Source organism: Ranitomeya variabilis, chromosome 2, assembly GCF_051348905.1.
Source record: "Ranitomeya variabilis isolate aRanVar5 chromosome 2, aRanVar5.hap1, whole genome shotgun sequence".
Lineage (NCBI taxonomy): Eukaryota > Metazoa > Chordata > Amphibia > Anura > Dendrobatidae > Ranitomeya > Ranitomeya variabilis.
The window spans coordinates 482435336-482452482 of record NC_135233.1 but is presented as its reverse complement, the minus strand read 5'-3'; positions in this window follow the sequence as shown (position 1 = coordinate 482452482).

The window sequence follows — 17147 nt, the reverse complement described above, 5'->3', positions numbered from 1 at the left end:
TGAGTCTTCTCCTGGGACAACCTCAAATTGTCCACCACCTGCCCCCAGATCTGATGCAATCTCTCCACCACAGCATCCACTCCAGGACAATCCGAAGATTCCACCTGACCAGAGGAAAATCGAGGATGAAACCCCGAATTACAGAAAAACGGGGACACCAAAGTGGCAGAGCTGGCCCGATTATTGAGAGCGAACTCCGCCAATGGCAAAAAAGCAACCCAATCATCCTGGTCAGCAGACACAAAACACCTCAGATATGTCTCCAGGGTCTGATTAATCCACTCGGTCTGGCCATTCGTCTGAGGATGGAAAGCGGACGAAAAAGATAAATCTATGCCCATCCTAGCACAGAATGCCCGCCAAAATCTAGACACGAATTGGGTCCCTCTGTCAGAAACGATATTCTCAGGAATACCATGCAAACGAACAACATTTTGAAAAAACAGAGGAACCAACTCGGAAGAAGAAGGTAACTTGGGCAGAGGAACCAAATGGACCATCTTAGAAAAACGGTCACACACCACCCAGATGACAGACATCTTCTGAGAAACAGGCAGATCTGAAATAAAATCCATCGAGATGTGCGTCCAAGGCCTCTTAGGAATAGGCAAGGGCAACAATAATCCACTAGCCCGAGAACAACAAGGCTTGGCCCGAGCACAAACGTCACAAGACTGCACAAAGCCTCGCACATCTCGTGACAGGGAAGGCCACCAGAAGGACCTTGCCACCAAATCCCTGGTACCAAAAATGCCAGGATGACCTGCCAACGCAGAAGAATGAACCTCAGAGATGACTCTACTGGTCCAATCATCAGGAACAAACAGTTTATCAGGTGGGCAACGATCAGGTCTCTCCGCCTGAAACTCCTGCAAGGCCCGCCGCAGGTCTGGAGAAACGGCTGACAATACCACTCCATCCTTAAGGATACCTGTGGGCTCAGAGTTACCAGGCGAGTCAGGCTCAAAACTCCTAGAAAGGGCATCCGCCTTAACATTCTTAGAACCCGGTCACACACAAAGAATTAGACCGCAAAACCTGAAAAACCCTCCTGACTTGCTGGACATGAGAGTCCCAGTCATCCGAAAAAATCAGAATATCATCCAGATACACAATCATAAATTTATCCAAATAATCGCGAAAAATATCATGCATAAAGGACTGGAAAACTGACGGAGCATTAGAAAGACCAAAAGGCATCACTAAATACTCAAAGTGGCCCTCGGGCGTATTAAATGCGGTTTTCCACTCATCCCCCTGCCTGATTCGCACCAAATTATACGCCCCACGAAGGTCAATCTTAGAGAACCACTTGGCCCCCTTTATGCGAGCAAACAAATCAGTCAGCAACGGCAATGGGTATTGATATTTAACAGTGATTTTATTCAAAAGCCGATAATCAATACATGGTCTCAAAGAGCCGTCTTTTTTTGACACAAAGAAAAAACCGGCTCCTAAGGGAGATGACGATGGACGAATATGTCCCTTTTCCAAGGACTCCTTTATATATTCTCGCATAGCAGCATGTTCAGGCACAGACAGATTAAATAAACGACCCTTTGGGTATTTACTACCCGGGATTAAATCTATGGCACAATCGCACTCTCGGTGCGGAGGTAACGAACCAAGCTTGGATTCTTCAAAGACGTCACGATAGTCAGACAGGAACTCAGGAATTTCAGAGGGAATGGATGATGAAATGGAAACCACAGGTACATCCCCATGAGCCCCCTTACATCCCCAGCTCAACACAGACATAGCTCTCCAGTCGAGGACTGGGCTGTGAGATTGCAGCCAAGGCAATCCTAGCACCAAATCATCATGTAGATTATACAGCACCAGAAAGCGAATAATCTCCTGGTGATCCGGATTAATACGCATAGTTACTTGTGTCCAGTATTGTGGTTTATTATTAGCCAATGGGGTGGAGTCAATCCCCTTCAGAGGAATAGGAGTCTCCAAAGGCTCTAAATCATACCCACAGCGTTTGGCAAAGGACCAATCCATAAGACTCAAAGCGGCGCCAGAGTCGACATAGGCGTCCGTGGTAATAGATGACAAAGAGCAAATCAGGGTCACAGATAGAATAAATTTAGACGGTAAGGTGCAAATGGAAACAGATTTACCAAGCTTTTTAGTGCGCTTAGAGCATGCTGATATAACATGAGTAGAATCACCACAATAGAAACACAACCCATTTTTCCGTCTAAAATTCTGCCGCTCGCTTCGGGACAGAATTCTATCACACTGCATACTCTCTGGCGACTTCTCAGTGGACACCGCCAGATGGTGCACTGGTTTGCGCTCCCGCAAACGCCTATCGATCTGAATAGCCATTGTCATGGACTCATTCAGACCCGCAGGCACAGGGAACCCCACCATAACATCCTTAATGGCATCAGAGAGACCCTCTCTGAAAGTCGCCGCCAGGGCGCACTCATTCCACTGAGTAAGCACAGACCATTTACGGAATCTTTGGCAGTAAATTTCCGCTTCATCTTGCCCCTGAGATAGGGACATCAAAGTTTTTTCTGCCTGAAGCTCCAAATGAGGTTCGTCATAAAGCAACCCCAAGGCCAGAAAAAACGCATCCACATTGAGCAACGCAGGATCCCCTGGTGTCAATGAAAAAGCCCAGTCTTGAGGGTCGCCCCGGAGCAAGGAAATCACAATCCTGACCTGCTGTGCAGGGTCTCCGGCAGAGCGAGATTTCAGAGACAAAAATAATTTGCAATTATTTCGAAAATTCTGAAACCCGGATCTATTCCCCGAGAAAAATTCCGGCAAAGGAATTCTCGGCTCAGATACAGGTGCATGACAAACAAAATCTTGCAAATTTTGTACCTTCGTGGCGAGATTATTCAAACCTGCAGTTACACTCTGAAGATCCATTACAAACAGGTGGACACAGAGCCATTCAAGGGTTAAGAGGAGGTAAGAAGCAGCTAGACAGCAATTAAGGGCTAGGCAGCAAAACTCTGAGGGGAAAAAAAAAAAAAAATTTCCCTTCAACACTTCTTTTTCTCCTGCTTCAGCCCAAACAATTAACACTTTGCGGGCCGGTCAAACTGTCATGATCTCAATGGCAAGAGAACATAGCATAAGCATAGATAGGAACTAGCTCTTGGAAGATGGGAACTGAGCTGACCATGAACTAAACCTAACGCACAACTAGCAGTGGCCGGGTAGCATGCCTACGTTGATTCTAGATGCCCAGCCCAGCCGGAGGACTAAATAAAGCTAGCAGAGGAAAATATTAGTCCTAGCTCACCTCTAGAGAAATACCCCGAAAGGAGACAGAGGCCCCCCACATGTATTGGCGGTGAGTAGAGATGAAATAACAAACGTAGTATGAAAATAGGTTTAGCAAATTTGAGGTCCACTTACTACATAGCAGAAGACAGAAAGGACACTTTCATGGTCAGCTGAAAACCCTATCAAAAACACCATCCAGAAATTACTTTAAAACTCTGGCATTAACTCATAACACCAGAGTGGCAATTCCCGTTCACAAGAGCTTTCCAGACACAGTAACGAAACTACAGCTGTGAACTGGAACAAAATGCAAAAACAAACATGGACAAGAGTCCAACTTATCTAGTAGTTGTCTAGGAGCAGGAACAAGCACAGAGAGGCTTCTGATAACATTGTTGACCGGCAAGCAACTAACAGAGCAGCAAGGTTATATAGCGACTCCCACATCTTGATGGGAACAGGTGAACAGAGAAGATGAAGACACCAGTTCAATTCCACCAGTAGCCACCGGGGGAGCCCAGAATCCAAATTCACAACACAGACCCAAAACGACCAAATCATGCATTTTATGCAGAACAAGAAAACGAATCACCTCCCGATGTTCAGGAGTCATGCACATGGTTACCTGTGTCCAAAACTGCGGTTTATTTTCCGCCAATGGCATAGCATCAATACCTCTAAGAGGGATAGGATTTACCAACGGCTCAAGAACAAAACCACAGCGCTTGGCAAATGACAGATCCATAAGACTCAGGGCAGCACCTGAATCCACAAACGCCATAACAGGGTAGGAGGACAATGAGCAAATTAAAGTCACAGACAAAATAAATTTAGGTTGCAAATTACCAATGGCGACAGGACTAACAACCCTTGTTAGGTGTTTAGAGCATGCTGATATAACATGTGTAGAATCACCACAGTAAAAACACAACCCATTCTGACGTCTATGATTTTTCCGTTCATTTCTAGTCTGAATTCTACCACATTGCATTAAATCAGGTGTTTGTTCAGACAACACCACCAGAGGATTAGCGGCTTTGCGCTCCCGCAAACGCCGGTCAATTTGAATAGCCAGCGCCATGGAATCATTCAGACTTGTAGGAATGGAGAAACCCACCATCACATTCTTAATGGCTTCAGAAAGGCCATTTCTGAAATTTGCGGCCAGAGCACGCTCATTCCACTGAGTAAGCACGGACCATTTCTGAAATTTTTGGCAATACACTTCAGCTTCATCCTGGCCCTGAGAAATAGCCAGCAAGGCTTTTTCTGCCTGAATTTCTAGATTGGGTTCCTCGTAAAGCAATCCGAGCGCCAGAAAAAACGCATCAATATTTGCCAATGCCGGATCTCCTGGCGCTAGCGAGAAGGCCCAATCCTGAGGGTCGCCCCGTAAGAAAGAGATAACAATTTTAACTTGCTGAGCTGAGTCTCCAGATGAACGGGGTCTCAGAGATAGAAACAATTTACAATTATTCCTGAAATTCCTAAACTTAAATCGGTCTCCAGAGAACAGTTCAGGAATAGGTATTTTAGGTTCAGACATTGGACTACTGGTAACGAAATCTTGTATGCCCTGCACACGAGCAGCAAGCTGATCTACACTTGTAATCAAGGTCTGGACATTCATGTCTGCAGCAAGCTCAAGCCACTCAGAGGTAAAGGGGAGGAAGAAAGAGAGAAAAAAAAAACTCAGAATTTCCTTTCTTATTATCCCACTTCTGCAATGCATTAAACATTCAACTTTGGCCTGGCATACTGTTATGACCCCAATGGCAGAGGGTCTCAAAAGTAAATACCAAGTCTGCAAACACAAAAACCAGCTCATAGGGCAGTGGTAACTGGGCTGGCCGTATATCTAATCCTAGCACCACAAATAGCAGCAGCCGGGGAACGTGCCTACGTTGGTTCTAGACGTCTCGCGCCAGCCGGAGAACTAACTAACCCTAGAAGGGAAAAGATAGACCTTTCTTGCCTCCAGAGAAAAGACCCCAAAAGTTGGATACAAGCCCCCAACAAATAATAACGGTGAGGTAAGAAGAAAAGACAAACGTAAGAATGAACTAGATATTTAGCAAAGAGAGGCCCACTGACTAATAGCAGAATATAGTAAGATGACTTATACGGTCAGCAAAAACCCTATCAAAATTTCCACGCTGGATATTCAAGAACCCCCGAACCGTCTAACGGCCCGGGGGGAGAATACCAGCCCCCTAGAGCTTCCAGCAAAATCAGGAATCACATTTAGTACAAGCTGGACAAAAAATAAGAGCAATGCAAATAACCAAAAAACAAAGAAGCAGGACTTAGCTTAATTTTGCAAGAACCAGGACCAGCAGACAGGAGCAAACAGAAAGGAACTGATTACAACGATGCCAGGCACCAGGCTGAGAATTCAGGAAGTTTATATAGCAACACCCCTGGACTAACGACCCAGGTGGGTGCCAAACTGAGGAAAGACAATCCCAGAATCATATCACTAGTGACCACAAGAGGGAGCCAAAAAAGTCTAATTCACAACAGATACCACAGACAGCACTGTTACAGATGCACAGATTTGGCAAGATTATTCTCCCTTTATTTAATTTTTTTTATTTATATGGGAGACAAGTGATTTAATCAGGCCCACTATATCACAGTATATTTTCTGTGGCACAAAATGAATGACAGATACCACAGACAGCACTGGCACAGATGCACAGATTTGGCAAGATTATTCTCCCTTTATTTTAATTTTTTTTGTGATATGGGAGACAAGTGATTTAATCAGGCCCACTATATCACAGTATAGTTTCTGTGGCACAAAATGAATGATAGATACGACAGACAGCAGTGGCACAGATGCACAGATTTAGCAAGATTATTCTCCCTTTATTTTAATTTTTTTTATTTATATGGGAGACAAGTGATTTAATCAGGCCCACTATATCACAGTATAGTTTCTGTGGCACAAAATGAATGACAAATACCACAGACAGCACTGGCACAGATGCACAGATTTGGCAAGATTATTCTCCCTTTATTTTAATTTTTTTTGTGATATGGGAGACAAGTGATTTAATCAGGCCCACTATATCACAGAATAGTTTCTGTGGCACAAAATGAATGACAAATACCACAGACAGCACTGGCACAGATGCACAGATTTGGCAAGATTATTCTCCCTTTATTTTTATTTTTTTATGGGAGACAAGTGATTTAATAAGGCCCACTATATCACAGTATATTTCCTGTGGCACAAAATGAATGACCGATACCACAGACAGCGCTGGCACAGATGCACTGATTGGCAATATAAATCTCCCTTCTTAGGTGTGGGACAGTGCAGAAAAATACAGGCCCACTGTTTTACACTACACAGTTTCAGGGGCTGAAAGTGGCTGGAAGATATTAAAAAAAAGGGACTGTACTACAATTACTATCTCCCTACAATAGTCTCTGAAAAGTATGGCAGGCAGTAATAAAAAGGACTGCTGCACAAAAAATGAGGACAAACCAACAAGATAGCTGTGCAGAAAGGAAGGAGAAACAGGATTTTTGCATTTAAAAAAGCAGTTGGTTTGCACAGCGGCGTACACACAGCAACATCAGGGAGCCTTATAAGCTACAGAGCTGTTGCACAGAAATCTTGCCTCCACTGTCCGTGCAAAGAAAAGGTGGTGTTGGACAGTGGAAATCGCTACAGCATAAGCGGTTTGGGGGTTAATTTACCCTGCCTAACGCTATCCCTGCTTCTGACGAAGCGGCAGCATTCTCTCCCTATGCTCAGATCAGCAGCAGTAAGATGACGGTCGGCGGGAACGCCCCTTTATAGCCCCTGTGACGCCGCAGAAAGCAAGCCAATCACTGCCATGCCCTTCTCTAAGACGGTGAGGACCAGGACCTATGTCATCACGCTGCCCACACTCTGCGTCCACCTTCATTGGCTGAGAAATGGCACTTTAAGCGTCATATGAAACGCGACTTTGGCGCGAAGATCGTGTACCGCATGGCCGATCCCACGCTGGGATCGGGTGGGGTTTCATGAAACCCGACTTTGCCAAAAGTCGGAGACTTATGAAAATGACATATCCGTTTCGCTCAACCCTATTAAGGAGGAATAGGGTCTGCCCAGTGGAGTCGGCTATAGCGTTGTTCAGCACAAACTCCACCCACGGTAGCAAGGATGCCCAGTCATCCTGCCTGGCTGAAACAAAATGTTGCAGATATGTGACCAAGGTCTGGTTGGTCCTCTCTACCAGCACATTCATCTCGGGATGGTATGCTGAAGAGAGATTCAACTCGATGCTGAGTAGACGACAAAGCTCTCTCCAGAACCAAAACGCAAACTGGGGACCCCGGTCACTGACAATTTTGTCCGGCATACCGTGTAGGCAGAAAATGTGTTTTATAAACAAAGCTGAAAAGGCCCATGCTGAAGGTAGCCATGGAAGCGGCACCAAGTGAACCATTTTAGAAAAATGGTCGGTGATTACCCAAATGATGGTGCAGCCACCAGACTTGGGTAAGCCCACCACAAAGTCCATGCCGAGCATCTCCCAGGGCCTGTCTGCCATCGGCAGGGGACAAAGTAACCCAGCTGTCCGTTGTCGAGGAGACTTATTCTTGGCGCAGGAGACACATGCCCGAATATAGTCTCCGACATCACGGGCCATATGCGGCCACCAGTACGTCCTCGCCAGAAGCTCAGATGTCCTTTTGGTCCCAAAGTGTACACCCATCCTGGACAAGTAAGCCCAAGAGAGAACCTCTGGTCGCAAATTTGATGGCACAAAAGTCTTGCCCAGGGGCACAGACTCTAGCGAAACCGGAGCCACATTCCTCAGGCTCTCAGAAGGGACAATAAGCCAAGGTTCCTCCTCCTCCACTGATGACACTACGGAGTGAGAGAGAGTCATCACAAACGTTCTTCTCCCCGGAGAGAAAATGGAGGGTGAAATGGAACCGGGAGAAGAACAGGGACCATCTGGCCTGGCGAGAGTTTAGCCGCTAGGCAGTCTGTATATAGACCAAATTCTTGTGGTCGGTGTAAACTTAGAAGGGAAAGCAAGCCCCCTCCAGGAGTGTCTCCACTCCGAGAAAGCCATCCTCATGGCTAGCAACTCCCTGTCTCTGATGGAATAATTCCTCTCCACCGGTGTGAAGGTCTTAGAAAAAAAGAAGCAAGGATGCTTCCATCCTTGAGCATCCTTTTGGAATAGGACTGCTCCAGAACCGACAGATAAGGCATTCACCTCCATTATTAAAGGTTTATCTACATCGGGGCGATGTAGAATGGGAGCGCTAGCAAAGTGGGACTTAATAGAGAGGAAGGCCTTTGAGACCTCCTCCGATCACAATTTGGGATTTGCTCCCTTTTTGGTGAGGGCAACCAAGGGAGCTACCAAAGTTGAGAAGTGGGGAATGAACTGGGGATAGTAATTAATGAACCCCAAAAAGCGCTGCACCGCTTTGAGAGAATATGGTTCCTTCCAGTCCATCACAATCTGTAGCTTGGCAGGATCCATAGCCAATCCCTGGGTGGAGATGATACAGTCAAAGAAAGGCAAGGACTCCTGCTCAAACACACACTTCTCCAACTTGGCGTAGAGGGAGTTTGCCCGTAGGAAGTCGAACACATTGCAAACATCTCTCCGGTGGGATTCTGTAACTGGAGAGCAGATGAGAATATCATCCAGATAGACTACAACTGAGGTGGAGAGCATATACCAGAAGATATCATTCACAAAGTCTTGTAAAATGGAAGGCGCATTACAGAGCCCGAAGGGCATCACCAGGTATTCATAGTGCCTGTCCCTGGCGTTAAATGCCATCTTCCATTTGTCCCCCTCACGGATGCGAATCAGGTTGTAAGCACCCTGCAGATCTAGTTTAGTAAATACCCTTGCTCCCCAAAGCCTATCAAAGAGCTCAGATATCAGGGGCAGTGGGTACTTGTTCTTAACGGTGATGGCGTTAAGACCCCTCTAATCTATGCATGGACGTAATTCTCCGTTCTTCTGCACGAAGAAGAACCCAGCCCCTGCAGGTGACACTGACTTCCTAATGAATCCTTTTGCCAGATTCTCCTGGATGTACTGAGACATTGCCTCCGTCTCCGGGAGAGATAACAGATAGACTCGACCCCGAGGAGGCTCAACACCAGGCAAGAGGTCAATAGGACAGTCATAGGGGCGGTGAGACAGAAGGGTCTCCGCAGCCCTTTTGGAGAACACGTCCGCTTAGGGCCAATAATGCTTGGGGAGAGAGGAAAGATCTGTGGGTACCTTAGTAGTAGCAACCTGAATGCACTCCCTCTGACATCTACCCTCACAGGATTCACTCCATCCCAAAATTCTGCCTGTGGACCACTCTATATGAGGGGAGTGGTACCGTAACCTAGGTATCCCTAACAGGACCTCATCAATTCCCTCAGGAATGAAGAGTAAGGAAATAATCTCCTGATGAGATGGTGATATAGATAGAGTAAATGGGATGGTCTGGTGTGTTATCTGTGAGGGCAGTGTCGACCCATTCACCACTCGTAAGGTCACAGGTTTGGCAAGCATCACCAGGGGTATTGCGTGTCGGTGGGTAAAGGCAGATTACATAAAATTGCCCTCTGCCCCAGAATCCACGCATAGCTCTACCATATGAGTGGATGGGCATATGGAAATTGTCCCCTTAAAGGACAGTTTGGAGGAAAACGTCGCCGTGTCTAGTGTACCTCCTCCTACAACCACTAGATGCTGATGTTTTCCCCGACCGCTGGGGACATCTGGAGGATAGATGTCCTGACTGCTGGCAGACATGACAGACCTTGAGCGCACGAGCGGTCCGGGACTTGGATCCCACTCGTGACACCTCCATGGCCTCATGTGACTCGGGCACCTGGACCGGAGATTACCAAAGTTTGGCGAAGGTGGGAGCAAGCCAAAACCTCTCCCTACTCTGGGCTCCAACCTTCGCTCATTAAAATGAAGATCTATGCGAGTTGATACTGCTATTAGCTCCTCCAGTGTGACGGGAATCTCCGTAGTGGCCAAAGCGCCCTTCATATGATCAGCCAGCCCCCTCCAAAATACAGGGATGAGGGCTTTATCTGACCACTCCAGCTCAGATGCTAAGATGCGGAAGTGGATTGCAAAATGGCTGACCAAGGACGAGCCCTGAGTCAATGCCAACAGTTGGAGCGCCATATCATGGGTGACTCGAGGTCCTAAAAGGACCTGTTACAGAGTGCTCAGAAACAGCGGAGCACTCTGTACCACATGATCGCCACGCTCCCACAGCGGCGTTGCCCACTCCAACACCCTGTCCGACAGGAGAGACATAATGAACCCCACCATTGCCCGCTCTGTGGGGAAATGTGCTGCCAGGTGCTCCAGGTGTATACAGCACTGGCTCACGAAACCCCTACAAGATTTGCTATCACAAGAGTATTTATCTGGCAGCAGGAGGCGATATAAGGTTGGAACAGGGGTGGCAGTGGACAAAGTTCCTGCAGCCACGCTAGCAGCCTGAACAGCTACTGCGGTAACATCCACAGCTGAGGTTGTGCACTCGAGAGCAGCCAACCTGCCCTCCAGCTGCTGGATGTACCGCAATGGTTGCTGTTCGTCCGCCATTACTAGCCAGACCCTGGCGCTAGTATACTGTTAGGGCTAGCGGAATGCACCGAGTAATGAGAGATAGATACAAGGTGCGTTCGCAGCCCGGGGTCCACCGTGCAGAGATACCTGCTGCCAAGTAATGGCGGATGTACACTGAGCTGACACGTGGGTTAACTTCACCCCGTGTGAAATGTAAGCGACCTCTGTGGCTTCACAGACTCGCGCTGTACACAGAAAACGATTACCCTAACTAGGGTTGTGCATGCTCTGGAACTCTTCTGTGCTAATCTCACACATGAAGGAACCAGATGCTAAGCCAAGGCTAATTGCCCCACTGATGCTAGCTGCCTGCCTGAGTGTACAGCCCCAGAGCTAAACAGATTCTCCACATATGACTGAGTGGTAGAGTATCCACTGGCAACAGTCAAACACAATTGATACTAGCGCATGGCCGTGCGGCCATGCGAACCTTTTATAGTTGTAGCTTCTTCAGGACCTTCCTAGTGGATGAATAGGAGCTGCTACAGGACCTGAGCATGTGACGCCTGACATCTAATGAGAGATCCTTGGGCATGCTCAGAAGGAGAAAACCAGGAATTAGTCCCAGAAACGTCTGCTCGCCGCTGACCAGTACTGGCTACAATAGCTGAGCCTGGAAGGGCAGCAGTAACCAAGCGCACAGTATCTGCACGAGCCAGATGCTGGGTCCGACGTCTCCGCTGAGCAGGCTCCACTGCGGCTGGAGAAGAATGGGAGACCACAGCGGAGGTGGTTCAAGACCTAACAATATGTCCAGCACTGTATGACATTAGTAACAGAAGAATTTGTTTGGGTGGGAATGTATAACAGGATCAATAACAGAGTGGCTATGGGCCACATGATCCAGGATCCATCGTATAACTATTTCTCATCTACCCAACACCAATATCCTGAGAGCGTTTGATGCTCATCAGAAGATAGATGTAACAGATCCGTGTCTCAAGCTAGGTATAAAAGATGCCTGTGAGATATTGGATGCCAAATATGCACATCATCTAGAAGATAGGCTCCAAACAATTTCAAAGTGACATGTCCCCTACTGTATGATATTAGTAACAGAAGAATTTTTTGGGAGGGAATGGGAATGTACAACAGGATCAATAACAGGGCGGCTACAGGAAGTACAAGGTCCAGAAGACAGTCTATGACTATTACTCATCTACACAACATCACTTACTAGAGAGCTTTTGATGCTCGTCAGAAGATAGGTGTAACAAATATGCATCTCAAGCTAGGTATAAAATGTGTCCTTGCGAAATTGGATGCCAAAGAAGCACATAATCTAGAAGATAGGCTCAAACCAATTTCAAACTCAGATCTCAATTGCTGTATCATCTTTGTAAAAAAAATAAAATAAAATAATTTTAATGTGCAACAGCTCTGAACACAGAACAATTTCAATGCCACTAAATGAAAAGGTTGGATATTGCGGGCTGTATTTATCAACAGACAAAAAAAATATTTTAATGTGCTTGAGGTCTGCAGGCAGCTTCATATCACCGCCAGTGGCGTATCCAGGGGGAGCAGCCGGGGCATGTGCCCTGGGCGCAGCCAACAGGGGGGCACCAGTGGGCCGCCCGATGATGCGGTGGTCCAAGGAGGCTCCTCGTCGAGTCATACCCAAGGGTCGGCAGGGGAGGGGGAGTGGGGGCTGTCTAATTATACTCATCTGCTCCTGGTGCGGTCCCTGCAGGTCCCTGGCTCCCCGTCGTTGCTTCTTCCTGTCATGAGCGGTCACATGGTACCACTCATTACAGTAATGAATATGCGGCTCCACCTCCCTCGCTTCACTAATTACAAGTAAACGGTGTCTTCTCCATCCCATCGTTGTTTTGTGTTCTTTCTTCATTTTTTAATGGTGGCAAAATCATTACTATCCACATAGTCTTCACTACCCACATCAACAGCTTTATTTTAATTCAAATCAAGTACTTGCTTTTTTCTATCTTGTTCTGTTTCTCGTGTTCTCATATGAGTATCATCTGATGGAAATGAGTGTTCCTTCTGGTCACATTAATTTATTCCACAGTCCACAACATGATAGCTTCTTTCCATGCATTCATTCACAGATTCACTCTGTTTATGGTCACCTGTAGACAGAAATTTACAAAAGAAGGCAAAATGTACTGATTTAATAAACCATTCGCAGTTTCACAGTACTACCCGAATGTGCGCACTAGTCGTAGGAGAGGGCCTCAACCAATCTTTTTCAATCCAATTCACAAGCTTTTTAAAACAGTCCAAAAATGTATTCTCAGGCCAAGTCAAGTTCTTGCTTTGTCCCATCTTGTCGTATTTCTTGTTGTCAAATATCAGTATCATCTGATGGGTATGGGTGTTCCTTCTGGTCACATAACTCTCTTCCACAATCCACAACATGATAGCTTCTTTCCATTCATTCATTGACAGAATATGTTCTTTGTACAATCTTTTTAAAATTTAAAACTCACAATCATTTAACAATTGTCAAGTAATTTATTCAGAGGCCCTCCTCTACGTGTCTTACAGGGTGCATTGCAGTCCCCCCTTCTAATATTTGTTATAAACTAAAACCACAACACTTAAAATTAATAATAATAATAATATCAATAAAATTATATATATCTCTAAAATTAGGATAATTTTGTATTTGGTGACTAAATCAAGAGTGTGTCAGGAAGCAAGTGGAAAACACTTTGTGACAAGAATCTGAAACCCCTCAAGGTATCCTGCACACTGTGTTAAGTTTTTTGGCACTTTTTTGAGCACTTGCTTTGGCTTTTTGTTTATCACTGTCTGTGTGTGTCGTCTGTCTGTGTGCGTCTGTCTGTGTGCATGTGTCCCCATGCCACGATTGTGCCACCCAATTGTGCCAAGTCGCCGTATGGGACTACTACTCCAATCCGGTATTAGGATGGGAGAGTAGTCCCTGTGTTCGGTGACTTAGCACAATTGTCTGTAAAACACAAAACACCTAACACATACAATACACATATACAATACATGTAACATATATGACAGACAGTACATACAACAAATAACATAGAATACATACTCATCATACAGCACACAGGTACGCGAAGCCCTCGGTCCCCTAGGAAAAAAAATAAATAAATAAAACAAATCCATACTCCCGGTCCACAGATATCCGAATGAGAGTCCCCCGCCGATCGCTTGCTCTCTGGCGATACACTACCAGGAGCGATGCGCCTGGCAGTGTATCGCGTTGTTTACCGGAGTTTTGCAGCACCGGTGTCTCATTTTATGGCACTTTCCCATGCAGTAGTGCCGTAAAGCGAGACTACCAGGGTCAATGAACACCGGTAAACTCGCGCATGCGCAGTAACACACTGACAGGAGCCGGAGCTCCTGTCAGTGTGTTGCTGCAGCCGTGGAGAGCAGACACATCTCCGGATGTTCTCCATGGCAGATCGTCGTAGGACACTGGTTGGATTTCTGCAGACAGGGAGTATGAATTTGGTTTGTTTTTTCCTTTTTTTGCAGGACGAGGGTCTTCAGGTGGATTGAGCATAGAATAAAGGACTTGTCAAAAAGTGTGTATCATTATTTCATTAAAAAAAAAATTTCTAGTATCTTTGTTTTTTTTTACACTTTAATAATAGTATTAATAATGGATAGGTGTCTTATTGATGCCTCTCCATTATTAACCGGGCTTAATGCCACCTTACAATAGCAAGGTGGCATTAACCCCTTATTACCCCATATCCCACCACTACACGGGAGTGGGAAGAGAGGGGCTAAGTTCCGGAATTGGCATATCTTTTTGATGTGCCTTTTCTGGGGTGGCTGCAGGCTTATATTTGTTTCCAGGGGAGTCAAATATCCATGGCCCCTTCCTCGGCTATGAATATCAGCCCGCAACTGTCTGCGTAGCCTTTCTGGCCCAAAAATATAGGGGGACCCTATATCATTTTTTTTTTGGGTCCCCCTATATTTTAGAGCCAGAAAGGCTATGCAGACAGCTGCGGGCTGATATTAATAGCCTGGGAAGATCCATGGGTATTTTAACCCCTTCCCAGGCAACAAATATTGGCCCACAGCTGTCTGCCTAGCCTTTCTGGCCCCAAAATATAGGGTGACCCTATGTCATTTTTTTGGGGGGCCCCCTATATTTTTATAGCCAGAAAGGCTACGCAGACAGCTGTGGTTTAATATAGCCTGGGAACATCCAGGCCCAGCGCCTTTTTTTTTGGCCCTGGAGCATAGGTGGGCAAACAAAGTCTCTTTGGCCTTCATAAAAAGACTGTGTCCCTATTACTACCCCTGACACCCCAATATTCTGCCACTGCTGCCATATGTGTCCCTATTACTGCCCCTGACACCCCAATACTCAGCCGCTGCTGCCGTATGTGTCCCTATTACTGCCCGTGACACCCCAATACTCAGCCGCTGCTCCCGTATGTGTCCCTATACTGCCCCTGATACCCCAATACTGAGCCGCTGCTGCTGTATGTGTCCCTATTACTGTGGGCTCAATCATTGAATGCCCCATTTGTGGTCAAGGATGCTTTAGCAACGCCGTGAAGGGCAGCAAGCTTTGTTCCTATGTGCATCCATTAATGAAAAGTAGCGCTGAAGACGCAAAAGATTTAAAAAATTAGGGGGCCCAGTTACCTTTTGCATTGTTGCCCATAAGTTTGAAGTTACAAGACTGGGTTCTTCTGTTCAGTCTGCTGTTATGTTTTCTTTGTGTTTGTTTTGTCTTATTTGGTGTTTGGGTTTCTTCTTTGTCCTTGGGTTACATTGTGGATGATATCTAAATATATCCCAAAATTTACACATATTTTCTTTAAGCTTACTTCGCTGTTGGATATAGTATGTAATGACACTTTTGTATTCATTGTAGGTTCGTGATTATCCAGCCATTTGGGACCCTGCGGCCGAGTGTTATAAGGACAAACACTATAGGGACCTTTCCTGGACCAAAATATTTCAAGACCTTTATCCTGAATGGGATTCTTATCCTGGGGCCAGGAAATTGGAAATTGGTAATTAGAAAGTTATTTACTAATTATTATTAGAGTTTATAAGAAAAGTCATTTGAATATATATATGTTTTTTTCTTAGAAAAAGATATAAAGCAAAGATGGAGATCTGTCAGGGACCATTTCCAGAAGTATCTCAATTTGTGTGGCAAAAGTGGATCGTTGCCCAATAGGAGAACGTTCCCATTCTATGACGAGCTTCAGTTCCTAATTACCAGCCGCATATTGCGGAGGTAATTTCTAAACCCCAAATATACATGTAGCCTCAATGTTTCCATGTGGTCTAACACAGTTGGCTGCGTATTGACCGCTGTGTCCTGCCACAGCGTTCAATAAGCAACATACACATGTGATGGTATAGTGAAGAGAGGATTTTCATAAATCCCATCTGCACTATGCTTACAAAGATGGAGGTGTCATACCTGCGGCACCACATGTGCGTAATGTTTCTTGACACCACACCATGTGTATAAATCTTGCATTGGCGCTTTGACTCCGCAAGATAACTAGCACATTGTATTGATAACATGTGGTGCTAAAGCATGACTTTCATGAGAAGATGCGTTATCACCACACAAACAAAATATTGGACATCCATTTTGATGGTGCGGCCTTTTTGCTGCGTGTACAACTTTGCTCCTTCACAGCCTTATACAATACCGTATTACGTAATTATTTTTCTCCTTTTTTCACACAGGAGTGAAGGCAATATTTTGGCCCCAGAGCCTACTGTGCCTGACGCCGACGCCTCAGAAGATGGAGCAGGAACTTCGTCTAGAGCGGGAGGGACCATTTCTCACTCCATTACCACAGCTTCTGGTGGTGCCACATGTTCAGCAACTGCTGCAGCAGGCTCCTCCACTTCAGCAGCTGTAGGACCATCTGGTTCCACAGAAGCTGTGGTAACGGAGAAGAGAGCTGACTATATGGTGGCAGGAGAGCCGAGTAAAAAAAAAGCAAAGGAGAAAAATGAGGACAAAACGGTGCAGATAGTGACAGATACACTTGATTTGCTTAAAAAATCATCAACAGAGGACCATTGCGACTTCTTTGGCTTAACTATTGCTCACAAGAGTCACTCACTGCCACCGGATAGGCAGTCAGTGTTTATGTCTATGTGCCAAATGTCCCTCACCTTTCTGGAGGACCCTGCTCCAATTGTTCCGTATGACGAGGTGTTAATGGGGGTGTTGGGACTCTTTCGGCCCGGACATAGACCACACAGGGAACCACAAGCAAGACAGCCCTCTTACTCAAGCAATCGATCAGTCCCAAG